This window comes from Pleurodeles waltl, chromosome 7 (assembly GCF_031143425.1).
Source record: "Pleurodeles waltl isolate 20211129_DDA chromosome 7, aPleWal1.hap1.20221129, whole genome shotgun sequence".
In the NCBI taxonomy this organism is placed as follows: Eukaryota; Metazoa; Chordata; class Amphibia; order Caudata; family Salamandridae; genus Pleurodeles; species Pleurodeles waltl.
The window spans coordinates 5,932,946-5,950,428 of NC_090446.1; the positions used below are offsets into that span (position 1 = coordinate 5,932,946).

General features: G+C 49.7%; 1 long non-coding RNA gene across 1 annotated transcript in view; it reads left to right on the forward strand.

The window, feature by feature from the left end:
- Positions 1-17,483, forward strand: part of LOC138247116 (uncharacterized) — a 203,851-nt gene that overhangs the window by 84,776 nt on the left and 101,592 nt on the right. The window lies entirely within an intron of this gene.

Consider the following 17,483-nt stretch of genomic DNA (forward strand, 5'->3'; position numbering starts at 1 on the left):
GGGTCTTGGGGAGGGTTATTTTTCTAACTCTCACTATTTTCTAATAGTCCCAGCGACCCTCTACAAGGTCACATAGGTTTGGGGTCCATTCGTGGTTCGCATTCCACTTCTGGAGTATATGGTTTGTGTTGCCCCTATCCCTATGTTTCCCCATTGCATCCTATTGTAACTATACATTGGTTGTGCAGTGGTGGGATAAGTGCTTGAGACTACTTACCACTCTTGTCATTGTACTTTTCATAAGAGAAAAATATACAAAACAAGGTCAGTGTATATACACATAGCCAAAAAGTTTTGCATTTCCTCTTTTCACTCTTTTCTAAGTGCTGAAAAGTACTTCTAAACTTTCAAAAAAGTTCTTAAAAGTTTAAAAAGTTTTTTTTTCTGTCTTTCCAAAAAGTTCTGAAAACTTTTGTCTCTTTCTCTATCACTTTAACTCTCTCTAAAAAAAATGTCTGGCACAGGCCAAAGTGTTGATCTGTCCAAACTTGCATATGACAACCTTAGCTGGAAAAGAGCAAGGAGTATCTGTATAGAGAGAGGTTTGAGTGTAGGGAAGAATCCTGCCTTAGAACTATTAATTAATATGCTTAGAGAACAGGATAAGGCCATAGGTGCCCCATCTGTTGAAAAAGAACCTAATAGTTCCCAATCAGATTCAGGGACTCCCCCAGGAAAAGATTCAGGAAAGAAAATTCCTAGCCTGCCCATTACTAGACAATCTAGCATAGATGGTAATGATGATGAGCCACACCATAGAAATAGTGTTGTCTCACATCATAGCAAAAGCATTTATTATCACCATACTGGTAGTAATGTTTCTGTAAACCAAGCTGTTAAGTTGGCTTCTGTAAGGGACAGGTCTCCTTCTGTTCATTCCCATCATAGCTCTGTTTCTAGAAATGTCCCTCCCACCAACCCTGATGACAGAATGTTAGAGAGGGAACTCAATAAGTTGAGGGTGGAACAAACCAGACTGAAGCTTAAAAAGCAACAGCTGGATTTGGATAGACAGTCTTTTGAATTAGAGAAGGAAAGACAGAAGTTGGGTTTAGATACCCATGGTGGCAGCAGCAGTATTCCCCATAGTCATCCTGCAAAAGAGCATGATTCCAGGAATCTGCACAAGATAGTTCCCCCTTATAAGGAGGGGGATGACATTAACAAGTGGTTTGCTGCACTTGAGAGGGCCTGTGTTGTACAGGATGTCCCTCAAAGGCAGTGGGCTGCTATCCTATGGCTATCATTTAGTGGAAAAGGTAGGGATAGGCTCCTTACTGTAAAAGAAAATGATGCTAATAATTTCCAAGTTCTTAAGAATGCACTCCTGGATGGTTATGGCTTAACCACTGAACAGTACAGGATAAAGTTCAGAGAGACCAAAAAGGAGTCTTCACAAGACTGGGTTGATTTCATTGACCAGGCAGTGAAGGCCTTGGAGGGGTGGTTACATGGCAGTAAAGTTACTGATTATGACAGCCTGTATAACTTAATCCTGAGAGAGCATATTCTTAATAATTGTGTGTCTGGTTTGTTGCACCAGTACTTGGTGGACTCTGATCTGACCTCTCCCCAAGAATTGGGAAAGAAGGCAGACAAATGGGTCAGAACAAGAGTGAACAGAAAAGTTCATACAGGGGGTGACAAAGATGGCAACAAAAAGAAGGATGGTAAGTCTTCTGACAAGGGTGGGGACAAATCTAAAAATGAGTCTTCATCAGGCCCACAAAAACACTCTGGTGGGGGTGGTGGGTCCAAATCCTCCTTTAATCAGAACAAGGAAAAGAAACCATGGTGCTATTTATGTAAAATAAAAGGCCATTGGACAACAGATCCCAGTTGTCCAAAGAAAGGCACCACAGCTCCTACCACTACAACCCCTACTGCTACACCTAGTGTCCCTACTAATAGCAGTGGTGGTGGGAGCAAACCTACTAATAGCCAATCCAAGGGAGTAGCTGGGCTCACTTTTGGTAATTTAGTTGGGGTTGGTCTAATTAGGGAGACCACAGAGGCTACTTTAGTCTCTGAAGGGGCTATTGATTTAGCCACTTTGGTTGCTTGCCCCCATAACTTGGAGAAGTACAAGCAACTAACCCTAATAAATGGTGTTGAGGTCCAGGCCTACAGGGACACAGGTGCCAGTGTCACAATGGTGATTGAGAAACTGGTGCACCCTGAACAACACATACTTGGACACCAGTACCAAGTAACCGATGCCCACAACATAACACAAAGCCACCCCATGGCTGTTGTAAATCTCAACTGGGGGGGGGTAACTGGTCCAAAGAAAGTTGTGGTAGCTTGAGATTTACCTGTAGACTGTCTATTAGGGAATGATTTGGAGACATCAGCTTGGTCAGATGTGGAGTTGGAGGCCCATGCAGCAATGCTGGGCATCCCAGGGCATATTTTTGCTTTGACAAGGGCTCAGGCCAAAAAGCAAAAAGGACAGGGAAGCTTGGATCCTGGAACAATGGACCAAGTGCTCCCTAAAGCTAGGGCTAGTAGAAGCAAACCACTTCCTACTATCCCTCCCTCTACAGTGGATTCTAATTCTGAGGAAGAAGAATTCCCTCCCTGTGCAGAACCTACACCAGAGGAGCTGGAAGCAGACACTGCTGAGCTTTTGGGTGAAGGGGGGCCTGCCAGAGAGGAGCTGAGTGTGGCACAGCAAACCTGTCCCACATTAGAGGGTCTCAGACAGCAAGCTGTCAAACAGGCTAATGGGGATGTCAGTGACTCTCACAGAGTTTACTGGGAGGACAACCTCTTGTACACTGAGCATAGGGATCCTAAACCTGGAGCTGCCAGGAGATTAGTGATTCCTCAGGAGTACAGAAAGTTCCTCCTAACACTGGCACATGACATTCCCTTAGCTGGGCATCTAGGACAAATGAAAACTTGGGACAGGCTTGTTCCCCTGTTTCATTGGCCTAGGATGTCTGAGGACACAAAATAATTTTGCAAGTCCTGTGAAACCTGTCAAGCCAGTGGCAAGACAGGTGGCACTCCAAAGGCACCCCTTATCCCACTGCCTGTGGTTGGGGTTCCCTTTGAAAGGGTAGGGGTTGACATAGTTGGCCCCCTTGACCCTCCTACTGCTTCAGGCAATAGATTTATCTTAGTGGTAGTGGACCATGCCACAAGATATCCTGAAGCTATTCCTTTAAGGACCACTACAGCACCTGCAGTGGCAAAGGCCCTCCTGGGAATATTTTCCAGGGTGGGCTTCCCAAAGGAAGTAGTATCAGACAGGGGAAGCAATTTCATGTCTGCATACTTAAAGGCCATGTGGAAGGAGTGTGGTGTAACGTACAAGTTCACAACACCCTATCATCCACAAACTAATGGACTGGTGGAGAGATTTAATAAAACTCTCAAAGGCATGATTATGGGTCTCCCTGAAAAACTCCGCAGGAGATGGGATATCCTTCTACCATGCCTCCTTTTTGCCTACAGGGAGGTACCCCAGAAAGGAGTGGGCTTCAGCCCCTTTGAACTTCTTTTTGGACACCCTGTTAGGGGTCCACTCACACTTGTAAAGGAGGGTTGGGAACAACCTTTAAAAGCTCCTAAGCAGGATATTGTGGATTATGTACTTGGCCTCAGATCAAGGATGGCTGAGTACATGAAAAAGGCCAGTAAAAACCTTCAGGCCAGCCAAGAGCTCCAGAAGCAATGGCATGATCAGAAGGCTGTTTTGGTTCAGTACCAACCAGGGCAGAACGTGTGGGTCTTGGAGCCTGTGGCCCCAAGAGCACTCCAAGATAAATGGAGTGGACCCCACACAATTGTTGAAAAGAAGGGTGAAGTCACCTACTTGGTTGACTTAGGCACGGCCAGGAGTCCCCTTAGGGTGCTCCATGTCAACCGCCTGAAACCCTACTATGACAGGGCTGATCTCACCCTGCTCATGGCAACAGATGAGGGACAGGAAGAAGACAGTGATCCTCTACCTGATCTCTTCTCTTCCACAGAACAAGATGCTCTTGTGGAAGGTGTAGTTTTGGCTGATTGTCTTACTGCTGAGCAGAAAGATAATTGCATAAATCTCCTAGGACAATTTTCAGAACTCTTCTCTACTGTGCCAGGCACCACTTCTTGGTGTGAGCACACTATAGATACTGGAGACAGTTTACCTGTCAAAAGTAAGATCTATAGGCAGCCTGACCATGTCAGGGACTGCATAAAGCAAGAAGTTCAGAAAATGTTGGAACTAGGAGTGGTTGAGCACTCTGACAGTCCATGGGCTTCTCCTGTGGTACTGGTACCAAAACCCAATTCTAAAGATGGAAAGAAGGAAATGAGGTTTTGTGTAGACTATAGAGGTCTCAACTTGGTAACCAAAACTGATGCACACCCTATACCCAGGGCAGATGAGCTTATAGATACACTGGCATCTGCCAAGTATCTAAGCACTTTTGATTTGACTGCAGGGTATTGGCAGATCAAATTGTCAGAAGATGCTAAACCTAAGACTGCATTTTCTACCACTGGAGGACATTACCAGTTTACTGTAATGCCTTTTGGGTTGAAAAATGCACCTGCCACTTTTCAGTGGTTGGTGAACACAGTCCTGCAAGGGCTGGAAGCTTTCAGTGCAGCATATTTGGACGATATAGCTGTCTTTAGCTCCAGCTGGGATGATCACCTGGTCCACCTTTGGAAAGTTTTGGAGGCCCTGCAAAAGGCAGGCCTCACTATCAAGGCTTCAAAGTGCCAGATAGGGCAGGGTAAGGTAGTTTATCTGGGACACCTTGTTGGTGGGGAACAGATTGCACCACTTCAGGGGAAAATCCAAACTATTATTGATTGGGTTCCCCCTACCACTCAGACTCAGGTGAGAGCCTTCCTAGGCCTCACTGGGTATTACAGGAGGTTCATTAAGAACTATGGCTCCATTGCAGCCCCTCTTAATGACCTCACATCCAAGAAAATGCCTAAAAAGGTATTATGGACAGCAAGCTGTCAGAAAGCTTTTGAGGAGCTGAAGCAGGCCATGTGCTCTGCACCTGTCCTGAAAAGCCCTTGTTACTCTAAAGAATTCTATGTCCAAACTGATGCATCTGAATTAGGAGTAGGGGCAGTCCTATCACAACTTAATTCTGAGGGCCAGGATCAACCTGTTGCTTTTATTAGTAGGAGGTTGACCCCCTAGAGAAAAGCGTTGGTCTGCCATTGAGAGGGAGGCCTTTGCTGTGGTCTGGGCTCTGAAGAAGTTGAGGCCATACCTGTTTGGCACTCACTTCATTGTTCAGACAGACCACAAACCTCTACTTTGGCTAAAACAAATGAAAGGTGAAAATCCTAAATTGTTGAGGTGGTCCATATCCCTACAGGGAATGGACTATACAGTGGAACATAGACCTGGGAGTAGCCACTCCAATGCAGATGGACTCTCCAGATATTTCCACTTAGACAATGAAGACTCATCAGGTCATGGCTAGTCTTATTGTCCTTCATTTGGGGGGGGGTTGTGTAGGAAAGTACCATCTTGCCTGGCATGTTACCCCCATTTTTCACTGTATATATGTTGTTTTAGTTGTATGTGTCACTGGGACCCTGGTAACCCAGGGCCCCAGTGCTCATAAGTGTGCCTGAATGTGTTACATGTGTAGTGACTAACTGTCTCACTGAGGCTCTGCTAATCAGAACCTCAGTGGTTATGCTCTCTCATTTCTTTCCAAATTGTCACTAACAGGCTAGTGACCATTTTTACCAATTTACATTGGCTTACTGGAACACCCTTATAATTCCCTAGTATATGGTACTGAGGTACCCAGGGTATTGGGGTTCCAGGAGATCCCTATGGGCTGCAGCATTTCTTTTGCCACCCATAGGGAGCTCTGACAATTCTTACACAGGCCTGCCACTGCAGCCTGAGTGAAATAACGTCCACGTTATTTCACAGCCATTTTACACTGCACTTAAGTAACTTATAAGTCACCTATATGTCTAACCTTTACCTGGTAAAGGTTAGGTGCAAAGTTACTTAGTGTGAGGGCACCCTGGCACTAGCCAAGGTGCCCCCACATTGTTCAGAGCCAATTCACTGAACTTTGTGAGTGCGGGGACACCATTACACACGTGCACTACATATAGGTCACTACCTATATGTAGCTTCACCATGGTAACTCCGAATATGGCCATGTAACATGTCTATGATCATGGAATTGCCCCCTCTATACCATCCTGGCATAGTTGGCACAATCCCATGATCCCAGTGGTCTGTAGCACAGACCCTGGTACTGCCAAACTGCCCTTCCTGGGGTTTCACTGCAGCTGCTGCTGCTGCCAACCCCTCAGACAGGCAGCTGCCCTCCTGGGGTCCAGCCAGGCCTGGCCCAGGATGGCAGAACAAAGAACTTCCTCTGAGAGAGGGTGTGACACCCTCTCCCTTTGGAAAATGGTGTGAAGGCAGGGGAGGAGTAGCCTCCCCCAGCCTCTGGAAATGCTTTGTTGGGCACAGATGTGCCCAATTCTGCATAAGCCAGTCTACACCGGTTCAGGGACCCCTTAGCCCCTGCTCTGGCGCGAAACTGGACAAAGGAAAAGGGAGTGACCACTCCCCTGACCTGCACCTCCCCTGGGAGGTGTCCAGAGCTCCTCCAGTGTGCTCCAGACCTCTGCCATCTTGGAAACAGAGGTGCTGCTGGCACACTGGACTGCTCTGAGTGGCCAGTGCCACCAGGTGACGTCAGAGACTCCTGCTGATAGGCTCCTTCAGGTGTTAGTAGCCTTTCCTCTCTCCTAGGTAGCCAAACCCTCTTTTCTGGCTATTTAGGGTCTCTGTCTCTGGGGAAACTTTAGATAACGAATGCATGAGCTCAGCCGAGTTCCTCTGCATCTCTCTCTTCACCTTCTGATAAGGAAACGACCGCTGACCGCGCTGGAAGCCTGCAAACCTGCAACATAGTAGCAAAGACGACTACTGCAACTCTGTAACGCTGATCCTGCCGCCTTCTCGACTGTTTTCCTGCTTGTGCATTCTGTGGGGGTAGCCTGCCTCCTCTCTGCACCAGAAGCTCCGAAGAAATCTCCCGTGGGTCGACGGAATCTTCCCCCTGCAACCGCAGGCACCAAAAAGCTGCATCACCGGTCCCTTGGGTCTCCTCTCAGCACGACGAGCGAGGTCCCTCGAATCCAGCGACGCTGTCCAAGTGACCCCCACAGTCCAGTGACTCTTCAGCCCAAGTTTGGTGGAGGTAAGTCCTTGCCTCACCTCGCTGGGCTGCATTGCTGGGAACCGCGACTTTGCAGCTACTCCGGCCCCTGTGCACTTCCGGCGGAAATCCTTCGTGCACAGCCAAGCCTGGGTCCACGGCACTCTAACCTGCATTGCACGACTTTCTAAGTTGGTCTCCGGCGACGTGGGACTCCTTTGTGCAACTTCGGCGAGCACCGTTTCACGCATCCTCGTAGTGCCTGTTTCTGGCACTTCTCCGGGTGCTACCTGCTTCAGTGAGGGCTCTTTGTCTTGCTCGACGTCCCCTCTCTCTGCAGGTCCAATTTGCGACCTCCTGGTCCCTCCTGGGCCTCAGCAGCGTCCAAAAACGCCAAACGCACGATTTGCGTGTAGCAAGGCTTGTTGGCATCCTTCCGGCGGGAAAACACTTCTGCACGACTCTCCAAGGCGAGAGGGATCCGTCCACCAAAGGGGAAGTCTCTAGCCCTTTTTGTTCCTGCAGAAACGTCAGCTTCTTCTGTCCAGTCGAAGCTTCTTTGCACCCGCAGCTGGCATTTCCTGGGCATCTGCCCATCTCCGACTTGCTTGTGACTTTTGGACTTGGTCCCCTTGTTCCACAGGTACCCTAGATTGGAAATCCACAGTTGTTGCATTGCTGGTTTGTGTCTTTCCTGCATTATTCCTCTAACACGACTCTTTTGTCCTTAGGGGAACTTTAGTGCACTTTGCACTCACTTTTCAGGGTCTTGGGGAGGGTTATTTTTCTAACTCTCACTATTTTCTAATAGTCCCAGCGACCCTCTACAAGGTCACATAGGTTTGGGGTCCATTCGTGGTTCGCATTCCACTTCTGGAGTATATGGTTTGTGTTGCCCCTATCCCTATGTTTCCCCATTGCATCCTATTGTAACTATACATTGTTTGCACTGTTTTCTAAGACTATACTGCATATTTTTGCTATTGTGTATATATATCTTGTGTATATTTCCTATCCTCTCACTGAGGGTACACTCTAAGATACTTTGGCATATTGTCATAAAAATAAAGTACCTTTATTTTTAGTATAACTGTGTATTGTGTTTTCTTATGATATTGTGCATATGACACTAAGTGGTACTGTAGTAGCTTCACACGTCTCCTAGTTCAGCCTAAGCTGCTCTGCTAAGCTACCATTATCTATCAGCCTAAGCTGCTAGATACCCTATACACTAATAAGGGATAACTGGGCCTGGTGCAAGGTGCAAGTACCCCTTGGTACTCACTACAAGCCAGTCCAGCCTCCTACAACGTGTGCCTCAAGTGAGGGTCATGTGTGCCTCAAGTGAGCAGTAAGTGAGGGTCACTGTAGGAGGCTGGACTGGCTTGTAGTGAGTACCAAGGGGTACTTGCACCTTGCACCAGGCCCAGTTATCCCTTATTAGTGTATAGGGTGTCTAGCAGCTTAGGCTGATAGATAATGGTAGCTTAGCAGAGCAGCTTAGGCTGAACTAGGAGACATGTGAAGCTACTACAGTACCACCTAGTGTCATATGCACAATATCACAAGAAAACACAATACACAGTTATACTAAAAATAAAGGTACTTTATTTTTATGACAATATGCCAAAGTATCTTAGAGTGTACCCTCAGTGAGAGGATAGGAAATATACACAAGATATATATACACAATAGCAAAAATATGCAGTATAGTCTTAGAAAACAGTGCAAACAATGTATAGTTACAATAGGATGCAATGGGGAAACATAGGGATAGGGGCAACACAAACCATATACTCCAAAAGTGGAATGCGAACCACGAATGGACCCCAAACCTATGTGACCTTGTAGAGGGTCGCTGGGACTATTAGAAAATAGTGAGAGTTAGAAAAATAACCCTCCCCAAGACCCTGAAAAGTGAGTGCAAAGTGCACTAAAGTTCCCCTAAGGACAAAGAAGTCGTGTTAGAGGAATAATGCAGGAAAGACACAAACCAGCAATGCAACAACTGTGGATTTCCAATCTAGGGTACCTGTGGAACAAGGGGACCAAGTCCAAAAGTCACAAGCAAGTCGGAGATGGGCAGATGCCCAGGAAATGCCAGCTGCGGGTGCAAAGAAGCTTCGACTGGACAGAAGAAGCTGAGGTTTCTGCAGGAACGAAAAGGGCTAGAGACTTCCCCTTTGGTGGACGGATCCCTCTTGCCGTTGAGAGTCGTGCAGAAGTGTTTTCCTGCTGAAAGGACGCCAACAAGCCTTGCTAGACGCAAATCGTGCGTTTGGCGTTTTTGGACACTGCTGGGGCCCAGGAGGGACCAGGAGGTCGCAAATTGGACCTGAAGAGAGAGGGGACGTCGAGCAAGACAAAGAGCCCTCACTGGTGCAGGTAGCACCCGGAGAAGTGCCAGAAACAGGCACTATGAAGATGCGTGAAACGGTGCTCGCCGAAGTTGCACAAAGGAGTCCCACGTCGCCGGAGACCAACTTAGAAAGTCGTGCAATGCAGGTTAGAGTGCCGTGGACCCAGGCTTGGCTGTGCACAAAGGATTTCCGCCGGAAGTGCACAGGGGCCGGAGTAGCTGCAAAGTCGCGGTTCCCAGCAATGCAGCCCAGCGAGGTGAGGCAAGGACTTACCTCCACCAAACTTGGGCTGAAGAGTCACTGGACTGTGGGGGTCACTTGGACAGAGTCGCTGGATTCGAGGGACCTCGCTCGTCGTGCTGAGAGGAGACCCAAGGGACCAGTGAGGCAGCTTTTTGGTGCCTGCGGTTGCAGGGGGAAGATTCCGTCGACCCACGGGAGATTTCTTCGGAGCTTCTGGTGCAGAGAGGAGGCAGGCTACCCCCACAGCATGCACAAGCAGGAAAACAGTCGAGAAGGCGGCAGGATCAGCGTTACAGAGTTGCAGTAGTCGTCTTTGCTACTATGTTGCAGGTTTGCAGGCTTCCAGCGCGGTCAGCGGTCGTTTCCTTATCAGAAGGTGAAGAGAGAGATGCAGAGGAACTCGGCTGAGCTCATGCATTCGTTATCTAAAGTTTCCCCAGAGACAGAGACCCTAAATAGCCAGAAAAGAGGGTTTGGCTACCTAGGAGAGAGGATAGGCTACTAACACCTGAAGGAGCCTATCAGCAGGAGTCTCTGACGTCACCTGGTGGCACTGGCCACTCAGAGCAGTCCAGTGTGCCAGCAGCACCTCTGTTTCCAAGATGGCAGAGGTCTGGAGCACACTGGAGGAGCTCTGGACACCTCCCAGGGGAGGTGCAGGTCAGGGGAGTGGTCACTCCCCTTTCCTTTGTCCAGTTTCGCGCCAGAGCAGGGGCTAAGGGGTCCCTGAACCGGTGTAGACTGGCTTATGCAGAATTGGGCACATCTGTGCCCAACAAAGCATTTCCAGAGGCTGGGGGAGGCTACTCCTCCCCTGCCTTCACACCATTTTCCAAAGGGAGAGGGTGTCACACCCTCTCTCAGAGGAAGTTCTTTGTTCTGCCATCCTGGGCCAGGCCTGGCTGGACCCCAGGAGGGCAGCTGCCTGTCTGAGGGGTTGGCAGCAGCAGCAGCTGCAGTGAAACCCCAGGAAGGGCAGTTTGGCAGTACCAGGGTCTGTGCTACAGACCACTGGGATCATGGGATTGTGCCAACTATGCCAGGATGGTATAGAGGGGGCAATTCCATGATCATAGACATGTTACATGGCCATATTCGGAGTTACCATGGTGAAGCTACATATAGGTAGTGACCTATATGTAGTGCACGCGTGTAATGGTGTCCCCGCACTCACAAAGTTGAGGGAATTGGCTCTGAACAATGTGGGGGCACCTTGGCTAGTGCCAGGGTGCCCTCACACTAAGTAACTTTGCACCTAACTTTTACCAGGTAAAGGTTAGACATATAGGTGACTTATAAGTTACTTAAGTGCAGTTTAAAATGGCTGTGAAATAACGGGGACGTTATTTCACTCAGGCTGCAGTGGCAGGCCTGTGTAAGAATTGTCAGAGCTCCCTATGGGTGGCAAAAGAAATGCTGCAGCCCATAGGGATCTCCTGGAACCCCAATACCCTGGGTACCTCAGTACCATATACTAGGGAATTATAAGGGTGTTCCAGTAAGCCAATGTGAATTGGTAAAATTGGTCACTAGCCTGTTAGGGACAATATAAAAGTAATGAGAGAGCATAACCACTGAGGTTCTGGTTAGCAGAGCCTCAGTGAGACAGTTAGGCACCACACAGGGAACATACACATGCACACCTATGAGCACTGGGGCCCTGTGTGACAGGGTCCCAGTGACACTTACATATAGGCCACAAACCTATGAGCACTGGGGTCCTGACCAGCAGGATCCCAGTGACACATAACAACCATACTGAAAACATGGTGTTTTCACTATGAGCACTGAGGCCTGGCTATCAGGATCCCAGTGAGACAGTGAAAACAGTGACAAACACCCTGACATACACTCACAAACAGGCCAAAAGTGGGGGTAACAAGGCCAGAAAGAGGCTACCTTCTCACAGTCACGTTTGCCTCAAGTGAGCAGTAAGCGAGGGTCACGTGTGCCTCAAGTGAGCAGTAAGCGAGGGTCACGTGTGCCTCAAGTGAGCAGTAAGCTAGGGTCACGTGTGCCTCAAGTGAACAGTAAGTGGGGGTCCATGTGCCTCAAGTGGGCAGTAAGTGAGGGTCGCATGTGCCTCAAGTGAGCAGTAAGCGAGGGTCATGTGTGCCTCAAGTGAGCAGTAAGTGTGGGTCACGTGTGCCTCAAGTGAGCAGTAAGTATGGGTCACATGTGCCTCAAGTGAGCAGTAAGTGTGGGTCACGTGTGCCTCAAGTGAGCAGTAAGCGAGGGCCACGTGTGCCTCAAGTGAGCAGTAAGTGTGGGTCACGTGTGCCTCAAGTGAGCAGTAAGTGAGGGTCAACTGTGCCTCAAATGAGCAGTAAGTGTGGGTTACGTGTGCCTCAAGTGAGCAGTAAGTGAGGGTCACGTGTGCCTCAAGTGAGCAGAAAGTGAGGGTCATGTGTGCCTCAAGTGAGCAGTAAGCGAGGGTCACCTGTGCCTCAAGTGAGGGTCACCTGTGCCTCAAGTGAGGGTCACGTGTGCCTCAAGTGAGGGTCCTCAAGTGAGCAGTAAGTGAGGGTCACGTTTGCCTTAAGTGAGCAGTAAGTGAGGGTCGCGTGTGCCCCAAGTGGGCAGTAAGTAAGGGGTCACCTGTGCCTCACGTGAGCAGTAAGCGAGGGTCGCGTGTGCCTCAAGTGGGCAGTAAGTGAGGGTCACGTGTGCCTCAAGTGAGCATTAAGCGAGGGTCACGTGTGCCTCAAGTGAGCAGTAAGTGAGGATCACATGTGCTCCATGTGCCTCAAGTGAGCAGTAAGCGAGGGTCACGTGTGTCTCAAGTGAGCAGTAAGTGTGGGTCGCGTGTGCCTCAAGTGAGCAGTAAGTGAGGGTCGCGTGTGCCTCAAGTGGGCAGTAAACGGGGGTCAGGTGTGCCTCAAGTGAGCAATAAGCGAGGGTCACGTGTGCCTCAAGTGGGCAGTAAGTGAGGGTCGCGTGTGCCTCAAGTGAGCATTAAGCGAGGGTCATGTGTGCCTCAAGTGAGCAGTAAGTGAGTATCACTTGTGCTCCATGTGCCTCAAGTGAGCAGTAAGCGAGGGTCACGTGTGCCTCAAGTGAGCAGTAAGTGTGGGTCGCGTGTGCCTCAAGTGAGCAGTAAGTGAGGGTTACATGTGCCTCATGTGAGCAGTAAGGGAGGGTCATGTGTGCCTCAAGTGAGCAGTAAGTGTGGGTTACATGTGCCTCAATTGAGCAGTAAGTGAGGGTCACGTGTGCCTCAAGTGAGCAGTAAGTGAGGGTCACGTGTGCCTCAAGTGAGCAGTAAGTGAGGGTCACGTGTGCCTCAAGTGAGCAGTAAGCGAGGGTCATGTATGCCTCAAGTGAGGGTCACGTGTGCCTCAAGTGAACAGTAAGTGAGGGTCACGTTTGCCTCAAGTGAGCAGTAAGTGAGGGTTGCATGTGCCTCAAGTGGGCAGTAAGCGGGGGTCACGTGTGCCTCAAGTGGGCAGTAAGCGGGGTCACGTGTGCCTCAAGTGAGCAGTAAGCGAGGGTCATGTGTGCCTCAAGTGAGAAGTAAGTGAGAATCATGTGTGCTCCATGTGCCTCAAGTGAGCAGTAAGCGAGGGTCACGTGTGCCTCAAGTGAGCAGTAAGTGAGGATCACGTGTGCTCCATGTGCCTCAAGTGAGCAGTAAGCGAGTGTCATGTGTGCCTCAAGTGAGCAGTAAGTGAGGATCACGTGTGCTCCATGTGCCTCAAGTGAACAGTAAGCGAGTGTCACGTGTGCCTCTGGTTATCTTTCTCAATGCTTCTTTTCGCCCTCTTGTCAGTCTCATGCCCACCACACTGAAGCCTTTTGTCCGCCTCATAATAAGCTATAGTGAAGCCCCATTTCAGTCACATTGCAGCCTCACTTGAGGCTTGTGTAAGCCTCATTTGAGCCTCTCTGAAGCCTTGTGTAATTCTCATGTCAGCCTCTCTGGAGCCTTGTGTAAGCCTCATGTCGGTGTCTCTGAAGCCTTGTGTAAGGCTTACGTCAGCCTCTCTGGAGCCTCGTGTAAGTTTCATGTCAGCCTCTATAGAGCCTCATGTCAGCCTCTATAGAGCCTTGTGTAAGCCTCATGTCAGCCTCTATAAGTGAGGGTCACGTGAGCCTCAAGTGAGCAGTAAGTGAGGGTCACGTTTGCCTTAAGTGAGCAGTAAGTGAGGGTCGCGTGTGCCCCAAGTGGGCAGTAAGTAAGGGGTCACCTGTGCCTCACGTGAGCAGTAAGCGAGGGTCGCGTGTGCCTCAAGTGGGCAGTAAGTGAGGGTCACGTGTGCCTCAAGTGAGCATTAAGCGAGGGTCACGTGTGCCTCAAGTGAGCAGTAAGTGAGGATCACATGTGCTCCATGTGCCTCAAGTGAGCAGTAAGCGAGGGTCACGTGTGCCTCAAGTGAGCAGTAAGTGTGGGTCGCGTGTGCCTCAAGTGAGCAGTAAGTGAGGGTCACCTGTGCCTCAAATGAGCAGTAAGGGAGGGTCATGTGTGCCTCAAGTGAGCAGTAAGTGTGGGCTACGTGTGCCTCAAGTGAGCAGTAAGTGAGGGTCACGTTTGCCTCAAGTGAGCAGTAAGTGAGGGTCGCGTGTGCCTCAAGTGGGCAGTAAACGGGGGTCAGGTGTGCCTCAAGTGAGCAATAAGCGAGGGTCACGTGTGCCTCAAGTGGGCAGTAAGTGAGGGTCGCGTGTGCCTCAAGTGAGCATTAAGCGAGGGTCATGTGTGCCTCAAGTGAGCAGTAAGTGAGTATCACTTGTGCTCCATGTGCCTCAAGTGAGCAGTAAGCGAGGGTCACGTGTGCCTCAAGTGAGCAGTAAGTGTGGGTCGCGTGTGCCTCAAGTGAGCAGTAAGTGAGGGTTACATGTGCCTCATGTGAGCAGTAAGGGAGGGTCATGTGTGCCTCAAGTGAGCAGTAAGTGTGGGTTACATGTGCCTCAAGTGAGCAGTAAGTGAGGGTCACGTGTGCCTCAAGTGAGCAGTAAGTGAGGGTCACGTGTGCCTCAAGTGAGCAGTAAGTGAGGGTCACGTGTGCCTCAAGTGAGCAGTAAGCGAGGGTCATGTATGCCTCAAGTGAGGGTCACGTGTGCCTCAAGTGAACAGTAAGTGAGGGTCACGTTTGCCTCAAGTGAGCAGTAAGTGAGGGTCGCATGTGCCTCAAGTGGGCAGTAAGCGGGGGTCACGTGTGCCTCAAGTGGGCAGTAAGCGGGGTCACGTGTGCCTCAAGTGAGCAGTAAGCGAGGGTCATGTGTGCCTCAAGTGAGAAGTAAGTGAGAATCATGTGTGCTCCATGTGCCTCAAGTGAGCAGTAAGCGAGGGTCACGTGTGCCTCAAGTGAGCAGTAAGTGAGGATCACGTGTGCTCCATGTGCCTCAAGTGAGCAGTAAGCGAGTGTCATGTGTGCCTCAAGTGAGCAATAAGTGAGGATCACGTGTGCTCCATGTGCCTCAAGTGAACAGTAAGCGAGTGTCACGTGTGCCTCTGGTTATCTTTCTCAATGCTTCTTTTCGCCCTCTTGTCAGTCTCATGCCCACCACACTGAAGCCTTTTGTCCGCCTCATAATAAGCTATAGTGAAGCCCCATTTCAGTCACATTGCAGCCTCACTTGAGGCTTGTGTAAGCCTCATTTGAGCCTCTCTGAAGCCTTGTGTAATTCTCATGTCAGCCTCTCTGGAGCCTTGTGTAAGCCTCATGTCGGTGTCTCTGAAGCCTTGTGTAAGGCTTACGTCAGCCTCTCTGGAGCCTCGTGTAAGTTTCATGTCAGCCTCTATAGAGCCTCATGTCAGCCTCTATAGAGCCTTGTGTAAGCCTCATGTCAGCCTCTATAGAGCCTTGTGTAAGCCTCATGTCAGCCTCTATAGAGCCTTGTGTAAGCCTCATGTCAGCCTCTATAGAGCCTTGTGTAAGGCTTATGTCAGCCTCTATAGAGCTTTGTGTAAGCCTCATGTCAGCCTCTCTGGAGCCTTGTGTAAGCCTCATGTTGACCTCTCTGGAGCCTCGTGTAAGCCTCATGTCGGCCTCTCTGGAGCCTCGTGTAAGCCTCATGTCAGCCTCTCTGGAGCCTTGTGTAAGCCTCATGTCAGCCTCTCTGAAGCCTTGTGTAAGCCTCATGTCAGCCTCTCTGAAGCCTTGTGGAAGCCTCATGTCAGCCTCTCTGGAGCCTCATGTAAGCCTCATGTCGGCCTCTCTGAAGCCTTGTGTAAGCCTCATGTAGGCCTCTCTGGAGGCCTAGTGTAAGCCTCATGTTGACCTCTCTGAAGCCCTGTGTAAGCCTCATGTCAGCCTCTCTGGAGCCTTGTGTAAGGCTTACGTCAGCTTCTATAGAGCCTTGTGTAAGCCTCATGTCGGTCTCTCTGAAACCTTGTGTAAGCCTCATGTCAGCCTCTATAGAGCCTCATGTAAGCCTCATGTTGGCCTCTCTGGAGCCTTGTGTAAGCTTCATGTCGGCCTCTCTGGAGCCTTGTGTAAGCCTCACGTCAGCCACATTGCAGCCTCATTGGAGGCTTGTGAGAGCCTGATGTCGGTCTCTCTGGAGCCTTGTGTAAAACCTCATGTCGGTCTCTCTGGGGCCTCGTGTAAGTCTCATGTCAGCCTCTCTGAAGCCTTGTGTAAGACTCATGTCATCCTCTATAGAGCTTCATGTAAGCCTCATGTCAACCTCTATAGAGCCTTGTGTAAGGCTTACGTCAGCCTCTCTGGAGCCTCCTGTAAGCCTCACGTCAGCCTTTCTGAAGCCCTGTATAAGCCTCATGTCAGCCTCTATAGAACCTTGTGTAAGCCTCACGTCAGCCTCTCTGAAGCCTTGTGTAAGCCTCATGTCGGCCTCTATAGAGCCTTGTGTAAGGCTTACGTCAGCCTTTCTGGAGCCTCATGTAAGCCTCATGTCGGCCTCTCTGGAGCCTTGTGTAAGCCTCACGTCAGCCTCTCTGAAGCCTTGTGTAAGCCTCATGTCGGCCTCTATAGAGCCTTGTGTAAGGCTTACGTCAGCCTCTCTGGAGCCTCATGTAAGCCTCATGTCGGCCTCTCTGGAGCCTTGTGTAAGCCTCACGTCAGCCTTTCTGAAGCCTTGTGTAAGCCTCATGTCAGCCTGTATAGAGCCTTGTGTAAGGCTTATGTCAGCCTCTCTGGAGCCTCAAGTAAGCCTCATGTCGGCCTCTCTGGAGCCTTGTGTAAGCCTCATGTCGGCCTCTTTGGAGCCTTGTGTAAGCCTCATGTCGGCCTCTCTGGAGCCTTGTGTAAGCCTTATGTGAGAGTTGTCTTGGCCTCATACCAGCCTCAATGGAGCATCCATCTGAGGCTCATGTCAGCCTCGTGTTGACTTTGTGCCGTTGTGAGCCATTGCGGCTCCTTAACTACGACCACAGTGAGAGATCCCCCTCGGTGAGATGTGCTGACATTGCTGGATGTTTCCAGTGTGATTACCATCAGGACATCTGTGGTGTTGATTTTCCCGCTGCTGATCAGTCACATTTGTGGAAACAACATTCTGATTTTTTCTTTAGAAAACTACATTTTTCATTGCATTAAGTGGAAAACTACCTGGCTAACCAGCACCTTGTGTGCATGTCAACATACATGTGTGTGTGTGTGTGTATATGTAGGGTTGCATGTAAGCGTGTTTAGTGAGAATCATGCATTAGAGTGCTACCCGAGTGATTGCCAGTGGTCAGACATTGCAAGCTTTCCTCCAATAAGAACATGGGTTATGGATTGAGGGGGTGCATGACCCCACCCAGGCGACCACC